We start from the raw sequence: 18,453 nt of genomic DNA, 5'->3' as shown, positions 1-18,453 counted from the left end.
TCTCTCTCTCTCTCACTGTCCACTCTGCCTGTCAAAAATAAATAAATAAATAAATAAAAATAAAAAAATGTTTGTGGAGTGACTGGCACTGCAGTGTAGCAGGTGCCAGTTCAAGTTCTGGCTATTCCTCTTATGATCCAGCTCCCTGCTAATGACCCCAGCTCCCCGAGAAAGCTGAGGAAGATGATCCAAGTCCTTGGGCCCCTGCACTCAAGTGGGAAACTGGATGAAGCCCCTGGCTCCTGGCTTCTGCCTGGCCCAGCCCCAGTCCAGTTGTTGGCACTATTTGGGGAGTGAACCAGTGGATGGAAGATCTCTCTCTCTATCTATCTATCCTTCTCTCTCTCTGCAACTCTGCATTTCAAGTAAATAGAATAAATCTTTTCTAAAAGTTTGTGGAAAATAGTATTAAAATATAAGTATATTGTGGTGGCAAAGCATTTGTAATCTGTGCAGTTTTTTATAATACACATTTTTCTTGACCATTATTTTGAGACTCATGGAGATTTCTCGTTTGCTGGTTTGCTATCCAAATGCTCAGAGGCAGGAGCCAGTAACTGAATAAAGGTTTTCCATGTGAGCGGCAGGGACTCAACCACTTGAGCCATCACCTGATGCTGTCAGCATTACCAGAAAGCTGGAGCTAGCAGTGGAGCATGGACTGACTATTTCATGGCAAAATGCATATCTTCCCCTGAGCCCCAGACCCATATGCCCAACTCTTGACTCAGCATTTCATGTGGCTGCCCAACCGATCTCAGATGCAGCCTGGTCCAGACAGCCCTGTTTCTCCAAAGCTGGCTCCACTCCCGCCTGAGCCAAGGGCACCCTATCTCTGTGGCTCAACCCCCAAACCAGAATCACTCTTGATTCCTCTTCTCCTATTGCACATCTGTCCCATCAGCAAATCCTGTTGACATCATCAGAAAATATCTGTAATTTGACCATTACATGGCCACCTGGAAGGACATCCTCTGTCTCGTAGACCTGGCAGGAACTTCTCCGGTTGCCAGTGGCGGCTGAGCTGTGACCAACAGCCAGCACTGAGATGCAAGGTGGCCAGCTCAGATACGGAAGCATGCTTCTTGAGGAACATCTGTTGGAGTCCTGGTGTCCTCTGCGCTACCCACAAGCAGCCTCCTGGGCTATCCTGCCAGTGATGAGTTCTTGGCTGGTGCTTTCTCCAGGATCACAGGCGCTGGGCTGGCCAGGCCTTGCTGAGAGTTGCTATTGGAGATAGGATGCACAAAGAGTTCATCCCAGGGCAGCAGGGCCATCCTGCTTGGGCCAGTTCATGTACTGACCCCAGAACCCTGAGAGAAACTAAGGTGTTGCTGTGCATCACTAAGATGTGCTGGAATCTATTATGCAGCCTCTGGCTGGCCTTGATTTCCACACCTGCTCTTACTGACTGCTGGCAACACAGGTGACAGGAGGACCACCATGTGGGAGGGGAGGGTCAGGGATCAGCACTGTATAGCTTTGCTTCCTTGTCAGTGACATCAGGACCTCTGGAAAGTGTGCAGCAGAGAAGTTCACTGGGGTTTTAAAACAGTGTCTGCTATGTTGAATCAACTGGGCTCCATCGCACCACAGGGCCTTTGCACAGATGGTTTCCTGACTCTAGAACACCCTGCCCTCAGAGATGTGCACCTGCACCTTCCCCTCATCTCTCCAATGTAACCTCTGCAGAGTCTACCCTGGCCACCCGTATTAAACTGTGACCCGACCTGCAACTCTTTATGCCTTACTTCCTAAGCTCTGATCATTGTTTAACATAATAATAAAATTATTTATTGACCATGCCGACTCCAAATCTCTCCCCCAAGGAGAATGTGGGCTCTGTGCAGGCAGGGATCAGCCTGATCAAGAATACATCTCAAACTTCAACTCCTCCTGAGGAGATCATAGCAGCATGTGGAAAAGCCTCCCCATCCTGAAGCCCTGTGTGCTGTGACAATATGTGAGTTAGCAGGCAAATGTTTGGTTTGGTTTGGTTTGGTTTCCGTTTGTAACCACAGCTGGTTTGACCTGGGCTCTCAGAAGCTGTTTGCCCTGGTTGTGCCATCTTGGCCATCCCCACTTGAAGGCAGATGGATGTAGACAGCAGTCTTACCCTAAGTGCTCTCCTGGTGGCCCTGACTGAGTCTCTGGCCCCCTTTCCCTGGACATCACTACCTGGACACTCCATGTAGCATCAGAACTCAGCGAAGAGATGCAGATGGGCCTGGCAGAGGTGGCTAAGTGGTGGGAGCAGGTCCCAGGTAGCTGAGCCCCTCTCTGATCTATCCAACTACAGCCCCCAGCTCCTTGCAAATGCTGCACACAGTTATTTCACGTGTTATGCTGCTGAGAAGGAGGAGGAAAATTCTGCAGGGTCTAAAGTTGATCCTGAACAGGATGCATGAGGGTAGGCATTGCACAGCAACCCACGTGAAAGGGTCGTGTCCTAGGAGGGCCAAGCACTTGGAATAATGAGATGGGTGTTGCCTGGAGGACAGGCTCTTCCTGCTCACATCCCATCGCAATCAGCCTGTGCTGCCTGGGATGGACAATTCACATCAATACAAAAATACATGGCAAGAGATTTAGGTTTCTAAGCCAATCTGCTAAATACAATCACAAATGTTCTACGGCTGGAAAGAAGGCAGTCAGTTTCCTCCAAATGCAATTATTGCACCATCCTTCCTTGCATATTCAAATGCAGGTGTCTTCACATCAGGGTGTAAGAAATAGTTCTTATACAGCAAGCTTGAATAATTGGGGAAGGGAAACCAGGAACAGGAACGTTACAAAGGATTCCTTGAGGCAAGTGTTTGGAGCAGTGGTTAAGCCACTGTTTGGAATGTCCACATCACGTATCAGAGTGCCTGGGTTTGATGCCGGGCTCTGTCTCTCCATTCTAGCTTCCTGCTAACACGAACCCTTGAGGCAGCTCAAGTAGTCAGATCCTGGCCACCCACGTGGGAGATCAGGATTGAGTTTCAGGCTTCTGGTCCAGGCCCAGCTGTTGTGGTCCTTCGGGAAACTTGGGAAGTGAACCAACAAATGGGAAATTTCCATCTCTCTCTTCTCTTTAATAAAATAATTTTTAAAAGCTAAAAAGGATTTCTTTCCAATACAGACCCCCCAAGTCCCTATGGAAAGAAACTCCAAACCCAGAGAAGTGCTCCTGGGAACAGCGCCTGGTCCAGTGGGCAGAGCCCTTCTCAACAACATCCTGGGTGAAGCAGGAGGGCATGGGCCTTGGGGCACAGTCTCCAGAGCCCACATAGCCTTGGTGCACCCCCTCAGCTCCCTCCCCTGCGCCTGAGAGCAACAGTACTACCCCTCCTCGTGCCAGCACAGGAACCGCTGAGGTGATTCAGGTAAGGAGAATGAAACACACAGAGCTCCCAGTCAGTCCCACAAGCCACAAGAAGATACCTGCGGGACCCCTGGACAATTTAGTCCCCAGGAAACTCCTCCTGAGGTCAGAAGCTGGGCTCAAACAGCACCAACCGGCAGCCAAAGCAAGCACTAGCACATCTCACCCTCTACTGGGTTCACCCATGACATTGGGACCATGCACGTAGGCTAACAGTGAGCCTCAGGACTTCACCATGGACTACCACACAGGTGCACATCACTGGCATCCAGACTTGCATTTTAGAAGCTCTTTGTGATTCACACCATGTGCTGGAGACAGGGAGTCGGTGTGGATTGCTAGGCAGAGACCTTCTGTGTGCTCTCAGATCCCCCCATGGAAGGAAACCAAGTTGCTGTGACCTTGGGCCACACAGCTGACCTTGCAGTGCTGAGTCAGCCCCGCGGTGAGGAAGCAGCAGCATAATGAAGAGCAGATGCAGCCGTGGGCCCACGCCATCTGAAGAAGTCATTCACACACACCATGGCGTGCCCTTCGTTCCTGCTCCTTCCATAGACGTGTTTTGGGAACCTCTCAGTTGGCCGCAAGTTTATATAACCTCTCATCTGCCAATTCTAATACAGAAAAATGTTTGAGGTTTCACAGAGCAGTTATGCTCACATAAAAACAACATCAAATGCTGCATTGTAATACGCGCGCTAAATCCTGCCTGATTTTCCTCACTAACGATAATAGAAGGAAACACTATTTGAAAGAAGGCCAGTCCCTCCCGAGAATCGCGAGCAGTCCCATCATTGTCAGAAGGACAAGCACAGGTGATCTCCAAGGAAGACGAAGCAGCTTTTCTTTTGCGTGGCTTCCCCATTCATGAGCAGCTATTGAACTCCAAGTCTGATTTCTACATCCCAGACCCTACTATTTCTCAGGCTTCACAAAGCTCGTTAACTTAGGCCCTCACCAAATGGGGCTTAGAATGAATGGCTAAAGAACAAGCACCTGTTTGTGTCTTTGGGCTGCACCAGGAAGCCCAGTAGGGTGAAACCTCTCAGGCTTAGCATTAGCTGGTGAGAGACGGAGGGGAGTCCCAGCATGGGGCAAACAGGATTCTGGCAGTCCGTGCAGTTCTTCAGCAAAACTCATGGCCTCGCATTCTTGGAACGTGAAATGGGTCAGTCCTGAAAAAGTTAAGTAGGGCAAAATGTGGGAAGAGTGTTTCAAAGAGGGCATGACAAACACAAAACCTCAGAGTAAATGAGAGCCTGGGTGTGCTCATGGAGTGGCACAGGGTTTGGAGTATATGGTGCAGAGAAAAGGGCAGAGTGTCCCACAAACTCCTGGGAGGCGGTGGAGAGCCATGGAGGTGCGGGTGAGCAAACCATAGAGAATGAGGTCAAGGAAACCCAGAGAAGAGAACGTCATACAGAAGGGGAGCATCGGTGCTGGTGAGCAGCAGTCTTCCCATCCACGTGGCCATTCAGGAACCCAAGCATCTTCCATCTGTGGTGCCACCTCCTCCCAGATGTCTCACTCACCTCGCCTGCTGATGGGAAAAGGACAGGGAGCTTATGAACCGGCACATGTCACTTCTGCCCGTATCCATAAGCCAGAACTCACACTCACGACCACACAGAGGTGAGAAAGTGTAGCCTAAGACGAGAGAGATCTTGGTCAACCTTTACCAAGGTTAACTTTCATCAGTCTCTGCCACAAGCACTGAGGAAAGTTCCTTTAGAGTTAACAACAAAGGTGGTTATCGACTGTGTCATTAACTATCAGTGCCTACTAAACCCCACCCCCAATTTTTGAGGTCTAGAAAAGTAAGAAAGGGCAGGTATTTGGCTTGGAAGATAAGATATGGGTTGAGGCATCCACACCCCCTCTCAAAGTGTCTATATTTCAGTCCTCACCGCCCTCCTGATTCCAACTTTCTGCTAATGTACACCCTGCAAGGCAACAGGTGACGGCTCAAGTGGCTGGGTTATTGCCATCCACATTGGAGACCTGGACTGGGTTCCTGGCTCCTGGCTTTGGCCCAGCCTCAGCCTTTGTGGATAGTTTAGGAGTGAACCAGCAAATGGGATCTCTCTCTCTCTCTCTCTCTCTCTCTCTCCATCAAAAATAGTAGTTTTTAAAAGCAATGCCTCGGGCCGGCGCCGCGGCTCACTAGGCTAATCCTCCGCCTAGCGGCGCCGGCACACCAGGTTCTAGTCCCGGTCGGGGCGCCACATTCTGTCCTGGTTGCCCCTCTTCCAGGCCAGCTCTCTGCTGTGGCCAGGGAGTGCAGTGGAGGATGGCCCAGGTGCTTGGGCCCTGCACCCCATGGGAGACCAGGAAAAGCACCTGGCTCCTGGCTCCTGCCATCGGATCAGCGCAGTGCGCCGGCCGCAGCGCGCTGGCCGCGGCGGCCATTGGAGGGTGAACCAACGGCAAAAAGGAAGACCTTTCTCTCTGTCTCTCTCTCTCACTGTCCACTCTGCCTGTCAAAAAAAAATTAAAAAAATAAAAAAAATAAAAAAAAAAAGCAATGCCTCCTTCTTTTCTGTGGTCATATGGAATGTGAAGAAGCTCTGTGGATCTGAGCAGGGCTCAGCCGAGGCCTCCCAGCTTGGTCATGAGGCCACCATTAGCACAGGTCGGCTGCACGTGGACTCTTGGATGGCTTGGCTCAGGTCCACATAGCCTCTCCTTCTGCAGTAATTGAGTCTGGACTTTTCTGCACAGTGGTTGATATAAAGAGAGAATGTGTGCAAGACTTCTTAAGGGCCAGACTCAGAACTGGCTCATTCCTCCCTCTTTTATTGGCCTAAACAGTCTTCCTCCACAGTGCAAACTCAAAGATGGGAGAAGCTGATCAGCCCCTCAATAAAAAAACTGCAAATTCACATGGCAAGTGATGTGGATACCTGTTCAGGGCAGAGTGGAGAATGGAGGCTATGTTGCAGTTCTTGTCCCCAAGCCACATGGCAGGAGCACACGTGTGGGATAAGGTGTGGGATAAGTTGTGGGCTTTGAGCCTTCAGCTGGGCAGGGGGTAGCTGAACAAGCTGAAATAATTACTAGGTAGTGCCTGGGAGAAAAAAGTTTCAGGAAAAGAATAGGATTTGAAAGGCTGAGAAAAAGCCAAGTGAGAGCAGAGATGGTATGCTGGGACAATTTGCATAATGCAGGAACAAAATACTGAAAATTTAAAAGCAAACCAAAGCAAAAGCACCACTGTGGCCACCTCCCTTCATCCTTGAAGTTAAATACAAATAACTTAAACTAAGACCATCCTGATAAAGGAGAGATAAGGAAGAATACTGCAGAATAGAAACATGTGCGTATGCACAGACCCGAGAAACAAGGAAGCCTGCAGCCTGCCGTGGTGCAGAATGGAGCAGGTAACCACACTGACAGAGTGTCTGGACGCCACGGGGCCATGACCATTTGGAGAAAGAGGCGTTGAGCATGAGCACGTGAGTGGAAGGCGCCTACTAATAGTGAGGGGACCTCAATGCACCAGGCGCTGAAGCACAGGCCCTGCCCTCCAGAGCTCACATTCCTCACCACTCATGGCTCCTGCAGGGAGGCGGGGGCCAAGACAAAGCAGCCATTGAGGGAAGGTACGTGAAGTGTCCCAGCAAGGGTTGGATGGTGCTCACCTCCTCAGAGCCCACCCTAGGGACTGCCCAACGACTGACTCTCCACTGGGGTTCTTCCCTATACTCCCAGGCTAGCTCAGTCGGTAGAGTACAGGACTTAATCCCAGGGTCATGGGTTCGAGCCCCATGTTGGGCGCCAGATGTTGCTGTGGATTCGTTCTGAGAGGAGGAGTGTGGTGGGGCAAGAGGCACAGAGCCACCACACAGACACCGGGAGTCAGGTGGAAAGCAGGCCAAAGGCGAGAAGCCCGCAGAATCATTTATTTCAGTTGGTGCAGCAGCTTATATAGCTGACACAGCCAATCCGGTCAAAAGGCATTTATGCCCTAACCAATCACAGCCTGTTGCCAGGCAGGCTCCGTTGGCAGGCGGGTTCCAAAGCCATTCCTGAGTAACTGACTCTCACTTGAGAGCGGCCATCTTGACATGGCCTTCTCATTCCACCACACCCCTTCATGAAACTTGGGCTCCTTCAGGGAAGGCCCAGAACCTGAGCCAGCCTCAGCTATTGCAAGTATTTTCAAAGTGAACCAGTGGCTGGGAGTTCTCTCTCTCTCCCTCCCTCTCTTCCACTCTCTCTTCTTCTGCCTTCCAAATAAGTAAAATAAATAAGCAAAAAATAAAATAGAATATATATTTGAAAAAGTCATCCTCCATTCAGTGATCTGGCCATGAAATAGTCAATAGAGTATACCCAGGAACACAGCAGGAGGCTGGAAAAGGTACCAACCCTTCTCCTTCCAGCACCTCTAGAAAAACAACATTGGGGCAATAATCAAATGTTGTCCAATCTTTAGGAGGGAGCTTGGCCACAAATCTTAGAATTTTAACCCACATTACACAACTGAGCATTCTTGGAAGAGGCTACTTGAAAGCTCCCGCCCAATTTCCAGACAAGAAAGCAGCAAGGACACTCATGTTTTAAAAATCTTCCTTGGGTCAAACATGTAAGCAAAATGTCAGTGTCAAACAGGCCTTTGATGTAGTGGGTGAGACGCTGCTTGCTCTTCTGTATCCCATATCAGAGTACCTGGATTTGAGTCCCAGCTCCTCTCCTGATTCCAGTTTCCTACTAATGCACACCCTGGGGGGAGTGGGGGGCCAGGGCAGCAAGTGATGGCTCAAGTGGTTGGGTTCCTGCCACCCATATGTGAGACCAACATTGAGTTTCAGGCTTTGGCCTGGCCCAACTTTAGCTGTTGTGGGCATTTAAGGAGTGAACCTATAGATAGATCTCTCTCTCTTGTGCTTTCTCACTCTCTCCCTTTCTCTCCCCCCCACCTTTCAAATAACCTAAAAATTTTTTAAAGAATGTATTATGAGGCTGGCTCCATGGCTCACTAGGCTAATCCTCCACCTGCAGCACCAGTACTCCAGGTTCTAGTCCCGGTTGGGGTGCCGATTCTGTCCTGGTTGCTCCTCTTCCAGTCCAGCTCTCTGCTGTGGCCCGGGAGTGCAGTGGAGGATGGCCTAGGTCCTTGGGCCCCTGCACCCACATGGGAGACCAGGAGGAAGCGCCTGGCTCCTGGCTTCGGATCAGCGCAGCACCGGCCGTAGCGGCCATTTGAAGAGTGAACCAATGGAAGACCTTTCTCTCTGTCTCTCTAACTGTCTAACTCTGCCTGTCAAAAAAAATGTATTATGAAAAAATTGTTCAAGAAGACATCACATAGAAAAAAAATCCGTAGGACATGCCTTGGTTTTTGTTTTTTTAGTTTTAGTTCTTGCACATGTGAAGAGGACCAAGCACTGTTGTCTCACCAACCGAAGCAGGCCAAATCCAAAAGGTGGCAACAGGATGGGAGCAGAAGAGCTAAGATTAGCAGGTAAATCTGTCCAGAGACAGGCTGTTATAAGGACTTGCTAAGGACAGCCCACAGGGAGCAAGAAGAAAATAATGTTTCAAAAATGAAGATGTTGTGGATTAAGGGTTGCAGCATGCTTAACAACAAAATAAGAAGGTAGGGACCAGCGCTGTGGTGCACTGAGCTAAGTCGCTACCTGCAACACCTATACTGGAGCACTGGTTGGAATCCCAGCTCTGCTTCCAATCCAGCTCCCTGCTAATGAGCCTAGGAAAATGGCAGAAAACAATCAAATTACTTGGGTCTTTGTCACTCACGTGGAAAACCCACATGGAGTTCCTGGCTCCTGGCTTCAGTCTGGCCTAGCCCCAGCCATGGTAGCCATTTGGGGAGTGAACCAGTGGATGGAAGATCTCTTTCTCTGTCTCTTTCTCTTTCTCTATCTCTATCACTCTGCTTTCAAATAAACAAATAAATATTTTTCTAAAAAGGAAGGCAATTCAGAGGCATCCCTTGAATGGGAGTTGTCTGAGGTGATGCCAGAGAGGAGGTGGTGTTGGTGAGGCAGTTACTCGGGGAGCACTTGGGTGCGGCAGAATTGCCATTCACTTCCATGAAAGCCCTGCTCAGGGGTGCAGGAGCAGAAGGAAACATGATTGCTCCCCAGGTACTGACAGGCGTGTAGTACAGGTCGGAGCAAATTCCACACAGGCCACCTCACCTATGGCCTGCTTTGTCCCGATCCCAAGTGCATTCTGCACACGGGAAGGGATTTGTACAGTTTCACATAACAAACAAAATTTGTTTTGTGTGCTACTTTCTGTTTTGATTTAATACATTTGAACAAATACAGTACTCTGAAGTATAGCCCCAATATCTTAGGAAGAACCGTCACCCAGTATACACCTCTTCTATCTCTAGGTGTGAGAAAGGACAAGACACGAGATGTTTCTCAATGATAAAACTGGCAAATATATTTTCTTTTTTTTTTTTAAAAAAAGGTTTATTTATTTTTTTTATTTGATCGAATTCAATCCCATCGAGGTGGCATGTACCAATGCCATCTCACTAGTCCCACTGATCAATTTCTGTTCACAATTGATCATAATGATAGGACTAAGAACCAAAGAGATCACATAAACAAGAATAGTGTCTGCAAATACTAGCTGATAGAATAAAAAAGGGAGAGAATGATCCAACATGGGAAGTGAGATACACAGCAGACCCATAGAATGGCAAATGTCCTAAATAGCACTCTGGCCTCAGAATCAGCCCTTAAGGCATGCGGATCTGGCTGAAAAGCCCACGAGAGTATTTCAGGCATGGAAAGCCAAGACACTCTGGGGGGAAAAAAAACCTAAATGAAAGATCTCTGCGAGTGAGATCCCAGTGGAAAGAACGGGGCCATCAAAGAAGGAGGTACCTTTCTCTGAAGGGAGGAGAGAACTTCCACTCTGACCATGGCCTTGTCTAAATATGATCAGAGTTGGTGAACTCAGGGGGCTTCCATAGCCTTGGCAGCTCATGACAAGAGCCTAGGGTGATTACTGAGGCCATAAACAAGAGTGTCAATTTGTTAAGTCAACAACAGCAGTCACTGTGCACTTACTCCTCATGTAGGATCTTTGTCCTTAGTGTGCTGTACATTGAGATTTAATGCTATAACTAGTATTCAAACAGTATTTTTCACTTTATGTTTCTGTGTGGGAGCAAACTGTTGAAATCTTTACTTAATGTATGCTAAACTGATCTTCTGTATATAAAGAGAATCGAAAATGAATCTTGATGTGAATGGAAGGGGAGAGGGAGTGGATAAGGGGAGGGTTGCGGGTGGGAGGGACGTTATGGGGGGGGAGCCATTGTAATCCATATTCTGTACTTTGGAAATTTATATTCATTAAATAAAAGTTTAAAAAAAAGGTTTATTTATTTTTTTTAGTTGAAAGAGTTACACAGAGAGAAAAGGAGAGGCAGAGAGAGAGGTCTTCCATCCGCTGGTTCACCCCCCAGTTGGCCACAATGGCCAGAGCTGCGCCGATCTGAAGCCAGGAGCCAGGAGCTTCTTCCGGGTCTCCCACGTGGGTGCAGGGGCCCAAGGATTTGGGCCATCTTCTACTGCTTTCCCAGGCCATAGCAGAGAACTGGATTGGAAGCAGAGCATCAGGATTTGAACTGGCACCATATATAGGATGCTAGCACCGCAGGTGGTGGCTACTATGCCACAGCACCAGCCACGGCAAAAATATGTTCAATGTAAGACCTTTATAAGTTATGATTCAAATGCATGATGTATATGGGGGGCTGTGTTTGGTTTTTTTTTTAATCTACATAAAGTTTAGAAAACTGGTGTAGATTAAATAGGTCTGAGTGTAATTAAATTTGCACACACAGAGCAAAATACGAATTTTCATCAACTGTGGAAGGAATGTGGGCCCTAGCTGCCCAGTCAGTTCACAAAGATCAGTTTACGGGGGTTAAATAAACACAATATTTTACATTACTGTTCAAATGAATCCATTGGCAACAAGACCAAGAGTCAGCACTTAAACCTCTCCAGGGACAGCCCAAGCCCTGCTCCATGCTGCAGCCACCAGCCCCTCTACTGTTCTCCTGGCTGACGATTTTATCATATCCCTGCATGTTGCAAAGTCTCAGGTCCTGAGCATTCTTACATCGGGGTTTAGGAAGCTGCCTTCCAGAAGCAGAGAGCATGAAGAACGTGTTTAGGCAAAACTGAGAATTCGCAGGAAGTCCCTTGCTGAGAAGATGACGTGGGAAGGACCTCAGTCATGGACAGTACAGGGAAAGGGAGCGTCGCATGCATTCGATGGATTGCATTGCAGGGATGTAAGCAAATGCACTAGAACCAGCGCTCCAGGCTGAGCCTCCCTCAGCAGCCGGACCAGAAGCCAGAGCACAGGCCTCCTTGCCTGGGCCCCAGGAGCCAAAAAGACCAGACCTGCACCCTGCACAAGGTAAACTTCCCTGCTCAAATATCACTTGGCCAACCAAGAGCTTGTTAATTGGTGCCAATTATTGGTTTGTCAGCAACTCCCACAGATGAGTATTTCAGGAGTCTGAGATCTAGCTGAGCATGCAAACAGCATGGGCTTGGAGTTAGAACTCACATTTCAAAGCCAGGGAGAGAGAGAGAGAGAGAGAGAGAGAGAGAGAGAGAGAGAGAGGTGGTTTTTGAATAAGGAAGAAACTCATTCATCGCACTAATACTCTGCTCCGGGAGCCTACAGCAGCTCCCCAAACCCCAAGGCACAGTGTTCGCCTGCACAGCCCTGCCAGTAAGGGAACATCCATCCCCCTCAGTCCAACAGCACTTAGCGTTCCTGCAGCAGAGCAGCAGGCTTCCACTTCCTCTGGTTCACAAGTGCTTTTCAAGAATGTGTCTCTGAAACTGGTCAGATGACTGGAAACTATACAAGGTTTTTTTGACAGAGCGAGGAGGGACCTCATTCACAGATGCCCCCATGTGCTCGCTCGGCCTCCCAAAGTGAAGGGCAGCAGGGGTGGTCCCCCTGCCCCCCACCAGGAACCTGCAAGGTCGCCCTGGACAGCCAGGGCTGCAGGGCAATGCTGGGAGCTGCAACTGAACCATCTTAAGCAAACAGCCACCCCTTCTGCTGGAAGGTACCCCCGGGGCTGGTGAGCTGGCCGCCCCCTGTTCCCACCAGGACAGGGATGCAGTCCTCATTGGACTATTCCACAACCCCTGGCTTCCACTCAGACCTTCAGCTGTCCCCCATCTGACCCCTGAGTCTCCACTCCTCCCTCTGACCCTGAACTTCCTCACTGACCCCACCCCGGGCTCCCACCTGAACCCCACCCACACCCCGGCCTCTCTGGCCTCCTCCGCTCGGTCCCCTAGCTCCCACCCCAGGACCCAGCCTCCCCAGGATTCTCCACAACCCCCAGCTCCCTATACTCCTGGCTCCTCCCACGCCCACCCCCAACTTCCTCTCGCGCCCAGGCCTCCCAGGCCAGGACCCCAGCTGGACACCCCCCTCCCCGGGCCCCCCGCCCCCACCCGCCCCGGCTCCCTGGGCCTCTCCCCACCACCCGCCCCTCCCCTGCAGCCTGTCCGCCTCCTCCCCTTCCTCCCTCCCTGGAGCGTTCCTGGCCTGCCTATCATCTTGCTCTAATTGTTTCCAGATTCGTGTGGGAGGTCAGGGCCCGGGAGTGCTGCTTCATGCCAAGTTTATAAACAGAGCAGTGTTTCCAGATGGCCGCTGGCTCCAGCCTGGCGAGCAGGTTGATTGGGACCAGAATAACAGCAGGTGGAGAGCAGACAATGGGTTCCTTGACGCTTATTTACGCCCGCCCCTCCCCCCTCCCTGCCCGGCGTCGCCACCACGAGGAGCTCCATGTCCTTCACAGGAGCAAGGGGGAGGCGGTGGAATGCAAAAGAAAACAAGCGATTTCCCTAACGAGGGTGGCGAAGTGGAGCCGGAAAGGAGCTGGAGCCGCTGGAAATGCAGGGAGACCGAGGCAGGAGTCCTGAGACTCAGAGACTCCTGCCTTTGCCCAGAGCCCCTGAGGTGGGAAGGTGCTGGGTCCCTCTGCGTCACACCAAAGCCCCAAGTGGCACCACGTGGAAGGCAGCCACGGCAAAGCCTGGCTCTGCCCGGCTGGGAAAAGACTGCCCTGCACTCTGCACTGTTCCGGGCCCTAGTGGGGTCCCCAGGTCCCCCACAGGCTCTTTCCACCAAGAGGGGCTCACACTCAGACCTCCCCGCAGCAGCCAGGACAGCACCTTTGTGCGGCAAGGAATCTGGGGAATGGCTAAGGAGGCTCTGAAAGAAGGTTGACCAGTAGGCCCGAAGCCTTTTAAGCAATTCAATGGGATTCAAACAGGAGGAACTAAGTTAGGGTTTGGGCCAAAAAACAGAATCTACTAAAAGGTACCTTCTGAGCCTGCCCTGGAAAACCCAGCTCCCAGCAGCTCCTCTTCCGTCAGCCACAGGGAAGGCCTGGGAGAAACAGCCCAGTGGGGCTGGCTGTTTTATGAAGGGTTTTAGTAAACAGCACCCAGGCTCCAGATGCCTCTAGTTAAACACGGAATTGCACGGCAAGACGCGCGGTGATTGAGAAACCCCACGGCAGATTTACACAGGGGGGCATAAATTACAAGTCACCCTGCCCAGAGAGGGCTGTCCCGCGTGCCCAACCAGGGGGCTCCAGACAGTGTGTGTGTGGGTGGGGGGTGCATGTGGGAGATCACAAACCAGTGCCCCCACCCGCAACGGGCAGCCCCCTGCCAGAAACCAGGCTGGCTCTGTGGTGGGGAACGCGGCCACAAGGACGCGCCTGGGAAAATAAAGCATATAAATATCAAAAGTACATTTCTAAGGGTCTCTGAGTTAAGGCTACATTATCTCTGGGTGCTCTTTGAATCTCGGCTTCTACTTATAAAATGTAACCCGATACGCTGGCTTTGAAGATGTGGGATCGGGACCAGGGCTGTGCAATCTATCTGAACTGACAGAGACGCTGGAGCCTAGGCGCCCGACCGCCCCGGGACCCCCAGCTCAGTGCATGCCTGGGCTCCCTGCGGTAGAGGGACCCCGCGCCAGTGAGCTTCAGAGCGTCATGTGGGTATCTTTCAGACGCCTGCCTCCAAAGCAGGATTTGGGAACTTCTCTGGTGTGATGCTGCATCTGTACAGAAAAAAGAATATCCGTTAGTGTTTTGGAAATGAGCTTCACTGGGTTTTCTGCACGGCAGTCACCTCTTGGGGTTTTTAATCTGAAAAGCTCCAGGCATCACATAAGGACTTCTTAAGCAGAACAAAACACGCCCCACACTAAAGAGCCACCAAGTGAGTTAGAGAGGAGTGGGGACCCTGCAGAGGGAGCCTGCGCAGAAGAGTGTGCCTGGGGCAAGCAGCAGCTCACCTCCCAGCCCCACAGTCTCCTGTGCAGTCCGCTCCCTCAGAGCATCTGTGGAAGGTGCTGGAAATTCTCCAGTAGATATCACTGACAACAGGTGCCTCCTGCAAACACCGGAGCACAGTACTTAGAGATCATTAGAATGCTTTTTTTGCTTTTGCTTTTGATTTTTTGAGAGGTAGAGTTACAGACAGAGAGGGAGAGACAGAGAAAGGTCTTCCATCCACTGGTTCACTCCCCAAATGGCTACAGCAGCTTGATCTGGGCTAATCCAAAGCCAGGAGCCAGGAGCTTCTTCCAGGTCTTCAACACGGGTACAGCGGCCCAAGCACTTGGGCCATCTTCTACTACTTTCCCAGGCCCTAAGCAGGAAGCTGGGTCAGAAGTGAAGTGTCCAGGACATGAACCAGCCTCCCTATGGGATGCCAGTGCCACAGGCGGAGGCTTTAGTCCGCTATGCCACAACACCAGCCGCAGAACACTGTTTATCATAAGTAATAATCCCAGGACTTGGGAACAAGTTCTCCCCAGGAATGTTGAAGGGCCAACAGCCGACAAGAATTCCACCCATGTGACCCTGTCTGCCTGAGTACTTAGTAAGTGCGCCTTGTGGCCGAAGGCAGTCGCAGCAGCATTCTCTGCCAGGACCACCCCGTTATACAGGAGAGCTGTTTCCACCGGCGCTGTAAGATTGGGCGTGGAATCGTGTCCCCACCACAAAGCCCGAGATGCACCATTACGACACCCACTGAATTCACCAGAACAGGAGCACACAATTTGTTCCTCTAAATTGCAAATACCAGTTAAAGTGAGAGCTCTCTCTCCATAGTTAGTGTAGGGTGGAGTTTGTGTGAGGGCTTATAGGGACTCTATCTGCACAATTACAAAGATAGAATCCCACCCTCCCTCCCACCACCAAGATGAATCTAATGATAATATTTAGGAGGTAAAACATTATCACAGCACAGAATTTCCTAACTTCAGCGATAAACAGAGACAGTTTTTCTTGTAGGATGGGATCAGAATTATGGAATCACGTAGGAGTGCTGGCTTTACCATGTGTCAATTTTTGAATTCCATTTGAAGACCAGAGAGGCAAAACCTAAGACACGGAGAAACACTTTCATCAGAGAGAATTAAATTTTTTCAAGTTGCAGTCAATCTCACTTTTACAAATGTAGACTGAAGGCCAGCGCTGCGGCTCACTAGGCTAATCCTCCGCCTTGCAGCGCCGGCACACCAGGTTCTAGTCCCGGTCGGGACACCGGATTCTGTCTCGGTTGCCCCTCTTCCAGGCCAGCTCTCTGCTGTGGCCAGGGAGTGCAGTGGAGGATGGCCCAAGTGCTTGGGCCCTGCACCCCATGGGAGACCAGGAGAAGCACCTGGCTCCTGCCATTGGATCAGCGGGGTGCGCCGGCCGCAGCACGCCGGCTGCGGCGGCCATTGGAGGGTGAACCAACGGCAAAGGAAGACCTTTCTCTCTGTCTCTCTCTATCTCACTGTCCACTCTGCCTGTCAAAAAAAAAAAAATGTAGACTGAAGTAATCAGCTAAGAACACAGCATGTTTGTGACTTGTACAGGCACTGGTGGCCTCAGAGCCAGGAGACAGTAGAGCCGGGATGCCCAGCTCTGAACCCTGGGGCCGTCCTACGGAGCATGCGCACACTTCCTGCCCCAAGCTCAGAAGGCAGCCACGCTGCTCCGAAGCTAACCAGCCAAGCACCCCTTTATATAATGTTTGAAACACTTCTAACCAGAATTCAGGGATTCTTTCCCCCTTCAACTTGGCAAGCAACTGAAAAGTCTTGTGTGGAGGAGGTGAGAAATGCCATTTCCAAATCCTGAGGGAGCCTAGTGAGGCGTCCGTGGTGACTTAACCCAAATTCTCTCACAATGGAGCATTTGTCGGTGCCAAGTTCAGACTTCAAGGATGCAAAGTCAGAGATTTCAGAGTGTGCATGACAAGTACATCCTTTCTACTACTTCTTTTTTTTTTCCTAAGAGCTAAGCCCTCACAGTCATCCCCTCTCTCTGCTTTGCCAAAAGCTGGTCCCCATTCTTGCCACGTTGTCACAAACAGAAGTCATTGTCAGCCACACCCACCCTCTGGTAGTGTCTTAGTGAGAGTCCAGATGAGCAACAGCCGCACAGTACCTCCACCCTGGACGCTGCCCTAAATGCATAGGATTGCAGCTCATACCAGAAAACGGGAGGCAGTGCAGAACCAGGGCTTTCTTCCTTCAATTCCGTGCTCAATTCTCAGAACACTAGACACTTCTCCAAAGCAGCCCTGATCCCATTAGGAACTCCAGTTAACAGCAGTTGGCCCTCCCTATGTAAGGAAACAGACCAATCACACGCCTGCTGTTGTGCCTAAGAAAGTGGCAATGCTAATCAAACTGAACAACCACCCCCAACACAGCACTACAGGGCTGCAGGCCCTGCCTGGCTTCACCAGGCTCAGCCTCACCACTGCTTCTTCCCAAATTGCTTCTGCTCCAACTGGAACTTCAGGTGTTTTGTTCACGTTTAAGGTGTCTCCTTCATTTTAACCTCCCAGTAGGCTTGAATGGCTAAATTTGTAGCATGTTTCAAAGCCTCGCTTGGGGCAGTGAAAATGGAATCGCAACCTGCAGCAAGATTCATAAGCCACATGCATGGGTTTCAGCTTGTACCCCAGAAGGCGGGTGAGTTAAGGTAGGACCTTCCATGAAATCTGGGTGACAACTAGAAGCCGTCAAAAAGCAGTGCAAATGCATTTGAATAAGCACCAAAAATTAGAAAACACCCTATAGTTTTTTTTTTAAGATTTATTTATTTGATAGGCAGAGTTACAGAGAGGCAGAGGCAGAGAGAAAGAAGTCTTCCATCCGCTGGTTCACTCCCCAGATAGCTGCAAGGGGATGGAGCCGAGCCAATCCAAAGCCAGGAACTTCTTCTGGGTCTCCCACATGGGTGCAAACACTTGGGCATCTTCAACTGCTTTTCCCAGGCCATAGCAGAGAGCCGGATCAGAAGTGGAGCAACCAGGACTCGAACCGGCACCCATGTGGGACGCCAGCACCGCAGGTGAAAACCTAGCCACTACACCACAGCAACAGCACCTAGTTACAGTTCTAATTCAGCCGTGTTGAGCTCCACCTTTTAACATAATTTAGTTCGGCTGCTTTTGAAGCAACTGCCCTTTGTTGACAGCCTCTGAGAAAATGGCTCATATCTCATTCATTTGCAGATAAATTAGAATTTACTCTCAGTAGTTTATCAGCTGTGTGATATTCATGCAACTCAACTCAATGCTTGCAGGAAGACTATGCATTAAAAGGTTAGGGCAGGGCCTCCCTAGTCTACCATTTTGAACCAAGGGTTTGGCAGGATATCTAACGCTCTGGTTAGGGGAAGAGGTAATGTATTTATGGTGCAGGTAAAGCAAGCAGGCCCCCATTCCCAAGGACCCTGACTATAGACAAAAGGAGACACTGGACCTCCTCTGTCCCCACTTTTCTCCCTGTGACTGTGAGAGCTTTGATCAACTAACTCAGATTCAGTAAGGATGCACTCATGATTTACCAAGATAAATTAAAGAATCTACCCAATGCCATTTTTGTCTTCCCAAGAAACCACTCTACAGTAACAAGAGCAGAACTTCCCAAAGTCCCTAGAAGTGCAGAACAATCATTGCAAAAACAGAGAGCAACAATAACCCCCTTATCAGGGCCCTGGAGGTAAATGTGTATTTTAA

At 50.2% G+C, this 18,453-nt stretch overlaps 1 long non-coding RNA gene across 1 annotated transcript; it reads right to left on the bottom strand.

Moving 5' to 3' along the window:
* Positions 1–10,715: 10,715 nt before the first annotated feature.
* LOC138850248 (uncharacterized) lies at positions 10,716–13,869 on the bottom strand. Its single transcript, XR_011389985.1, has 2 exons — positions 13,731–13,869; positions 10,716–10,954 (listed from the first exon to the last, which is right to left on the bottom strand). It is a non-coding gene; the product is annotated as an uncharacterized lncRNA (long non-coding RNA).
* Between the last annotated feature and the right edge of the window lie 4,584 nt (positions 13,870–18,453).

Source organism: Oryctolagus cuniculus, chromosome 6 (genome assembly GCF_964237555.1).
Source record: "Oryctolagus cuniculus chromosome 6, mOryCun1.1, whole genome shotgun sequence".
In the NCBI taxonomy this organism is placed as follows: Eukaryota; Metazoa; Chordata; class Mammalia; order Lagomorpha; family Leporidae; genus Oryctolagus; species Oryctolagus cuniculus.
This window is presented reverse-complemented; position numbering and strand designations above follow the sequence as displayed.